The sequence below is a fragment of the Saimiri boliviensis genome, chromosome X (genome assembly GCF_048565385.1).
Source record: "Saimiri boliviensis isolate mSaiBol1 chromosome X, mSaiBol1.pri, whole genome shotgun sequence".
Lineage (NCBI taxonomy): Eukaryota > Metazoa > Chordata > Mammalia > Primates > Cebidae > Saimiri > Saimiri boliviensis.
In genome coordinates this window covers 94,129,870-94,133,879 of record NC_133470.1, presented here as the reverse complement: position 1 = coordinate 94,133,879, position 4,010 = coordinate 94,129,870, and the positions used below count along the sequence as shown (strand labels likewise).

At 40.9% G+C, this 4,010-nt stretch overlaps 1 pseudogene; it reads left to right on the top strand.

Annotated features, from left to right (window-relative positions):
• The first annotated feature begins 2,424 nt into the window (after positions 1-2,424).
• On the top strand, positions 2,425-2,538 carry LOC120361931 (5S ribosomal RNA; annotated as a pseudogene).
• Positions 2,539-4,010: the final 1,472 nt, after the last annotated feature.

The window sequence follows — 4,010 nt, the reverse complement described above, 5'->3', positions numbered from 1 at the left end:
TATCAACATGTGAAATGTGTGTGTGTAGTGGGAAGCAACACTAATGGTTTGTAATTCCAAATATCCATTGAAAGAATCCTTGATTTCATTGAGGATGAGAAATAAGAAACTCTTTTTTTAAGCCCAGAAATTCTGGCCAGATAAACTGTGGAGTGCTTTGTTAAACTATAGAGTTATGTTGATTAGACGAAATACATTATCAAAATATTTACACCGAGCCTTCCAGTACTAGGAATGTCTTTGCAAAAACAAACTTCCCAATCTTCTGGTGCCACACCACAGGGGTACACAACAAATGATGGATAAACTGAATAAAACTAAATTTCATGAATCTCTTTACCAAAACTGAAATCTCAGCATCTTCAATCCCTTCCTCTCTCTTAAAAATGTAATGACAGTCAGTCAATTCTGCCATTAAACTATCTTTGGAATCTTGCCCATCTTTTTTCATTTTCATTGCTGCAGCCAATGTTTCAGGCTCTTATAACTTACTTACATTTATCCTTGCAATAATTTGGGTACTACAGATAAAATCTGGACTTTCTGGCATGACATTCCAAGGCTCTCTACACTGAAGCTCCAAGCTTCCTATCCCCACCCCCATGCCCCATCCAACCTGTGGACCACCCACAAGGGCCATCTACTCCTTTTGCTTTGAAAAAACTCAGACACATTAATAATACTTCATTACTTTTGCTCATACTGCTTTTCAACCTTTACTATCAGCCTTTTCACCTCCTCACCTACATGTGACTCCTTGCCAATCAAAGCCTACTCATCCATCAGAGGCTCCATTAAAATGTTTTCACTAAGCCCTCCCTGATACCTGGAAAAGAATTAATAAATTCCTCTGCTAAACTCCCATCATCCTTTAATTACATATTATTTTTCTCATGACACTAAGAGTTACTCTCCTTCGGGGGAAAAGGTGGAGTCAGATATATGTCATTTAAAATCCCAACTCTAATACCTTTTAGGAGTCTAACCATAGGCATGTCATGTAACTTGCTATTCCTTAATTTTATCCTACTAATACAGACTGGTATAATATAGGCAGTTAAATATTATTTTCTTCATTTTTATTCTGGACATACAGTGTGTGCTAGAGCAGTCTCTCTCTCTCTGTCTCTCTCTCACTCTCCCCTCACCTCTCTCTCTCTCCCCCTCTCCCTCTCTCTCTCTCTCTCTCTCTCTCTCTCTCTCTCTCTCTCCCTCCCCACAACCTGCTCCTAGCACAGTAGAAGTAGAAGTACTTAATAAATGTTTGTTGAATGAATGGCAAAATTAGCTGGGCCCAGTGGCAGGGGCCTATAACCTCAGCTACTCGGGAGGTTGAGGCAGAAGAATCACTTGAACCTGGGAGGTGGAGGTTGCAGCCAGCTGAGATCACACCACTGGACTCCAGCCTGGGCAACAAGAACAAAACTTTGTCTCCAAAATAAAAAAGAAAGGAAAAGGAAAAAAAAAAAAAAGAAAACCAAACACTGCATGTTCTCACTTATAAGAGGGGAGCTGAACAATGGGAATACCTGGACACAGCGAGGGGAACAATACACACTGGGGCCTGTTGGGCCTGGGGGTGTAGAGGGAGAGAAGGCATTAGGAAAAATAGCTAATACATGCTAGGTTTAATATCTAGGTGACAGCCTGATAGTTGCAGCAAACCACCATAGCACACATTTGCCTATGTAATAAACCTGCACCTCCTGCACATGTACCCTGAAACTTAAAATAAAAAACCGAGATGGGTGGATCATGAAGTCAAGAGATCAAGACCATCTCAGCCATGGTGAAACACCGTCTCTACTAAAATACAAAAAATTAGCTGGGCATGGTAGTGCGTGCCTGTAGTCCCAGCTACTCAGGAGGCTGAGGCAGGGGAATCACTTGAATCCATGAGATGGAGGTTGCAGTGAGCTGAGATTGTGCGACTGCACTCCAGCCTGGTGAAAGATCAAGACTCTGTCTCAAAATAAATAAATTAATTACTTGATTAATTAGATTTTACATTACTAAACTACAATGTACTTTATAACAGTCTTCTCATCTTTGATATTATTTAACTGTGGCCACACTTGCCAAGAAACATTACTATTTTAATGAGTCCTATTTAAAGATACCATACTGTAACACTGATATCCCAGACCTCACCAGCCTGAAAGATTACATTTACTTTTCATGACCAAAGGATGGAAGCTCAAACCTCTATCAGCCTGACTGCTGGCAATTAAGACACAATTTCTTGGGGTGCTTTTCTAGTGCTTGCCACAAGCCTTTTAGTTGCAGGCATCAAGCAAGGTCCACTACATTCTTCCCAGTTTTATCTTCCCCAGGTGGCCACCCTTGAAGCCAGTGGCAAGAGGTTTCACTGTCATCAATGGCCCATCTCGCAAGGTACTAGGTCCAAACTAATGACCAAGGGCCATCTATAGCCATACCACCCTGAATGCACCCGATCTTGTCTGATCTTGGAAGCTAAGCAGGATCTGGTTAGTACTTGGATGGGAGACTGCCTGGGAATATCAGATGCTGTAGGCTTCTGGCTCTTCCCTGCCTTCTTCCCTCTAAAAAAAAAAAAAAGAAAGAAAAAGAAATGAAAAAAAAAAAAAAAAAAAAAGACCAAGGACCAAAGGTATTACGTCTATATGCTTTCTCATCTTCAGAGGGCTATGGCATTGCTGGGATAAGGATTCCAATTCAGAGTCCCACCTTGGCAGTGAAGCAGTTCAGCTCACAGCCAGAGTCTCATTGCACCCAAAGAAATGTGAAAGCTTTGGGCTAGAATCTTAATGCCTACCCATGATCTCACTGATTATCTCATAAACCTATGGTTCTGTAGATTTCTGGTGTTCAGGCCTCTAAGCAGAGAAATTCAAACCCAGTTCATACTGCCAGATGGCAGAGAGTTCTTAGAGTGGGTTACCTGAAAACAGTCTTGGATGGAGAGTTGCTGGAGTTTGATTAGGGAAAGCTCTTGAGAGTGGCTTTGTGGAACTGTACCTGAGCCATGAGTTTCAAAGGGCAGTGAAAGATAGAAAGTCTGCCACAATCACAACCACCACAACCACCATCACCCACCACCTCCACCACTCACACCATCACCACCCTTTTCTGTTTCGGAAATGGCTAATCACTTAGGACCACCCCACCCTCACATGTTTACATATTGGAAGACAAGAGCCACCTCTATTTTTCACTTGCCCCTACAGGACTCCTGAATGATGCAGATGATTTCCTTGTCTCCTACCTCCATAAAACACCAGTCCTCCTTCTTTTGCTTTGAGAACTTTTTAAAATATAGATACTTTAAGTTCTAGGGTACATGTGAAGGACGTGCAGATTTGTTACATAGTTATACACATGCCATGGTGGTTTGCTGTATTCATCACCCTGTCATCTACGTTAGGTATTTCTCCTAATGCTTTTTTATTAATACACAGTCCCTTGTTTACTTGAACTAATATTTGCCTAAAAGCTGCCTTGGTAGTATTCTAAGTCTGGTCTAAAAGTTTCACCATGTATAGGGAAATGTAACCTAACTTGATGTGTAAACAGACTGTAACCTCACCTGGAAGTACTATCTTACAACAAGTAGCCAAGTCTCAGTCAATCATAGCAGCTGAATGACCAGCCAATGAGGATGAGAGCTGCCAAAACATGACCATATAAGGTAACTGCAGAGGGCAGCTAATGAGGTTATTTTTTATGTCACTTAATTTACTCTGGGTATAAATATGACCTACACGTGTGATAGGGTGGATGATTTTGAGCCATTTTCAGTAGGGTCCGATTATACATTAAAGCCAATTAAGATTTGCAAAACTATATTTTTTTGTAGTTTTGTCTTTTAACATTTGCTATTTTAATACCCTGAATAAAGGCATCTTCTTAATTGCTGAGTGTATTATGTCACTGTCAAAAGACAGTCCTTTTGCTGAGTGTATTATGTCACTGTCAAAAGACAGTAAAGGATGAGGAAGGTAGGGTTAGCAGTGTGAGATTCTAACATG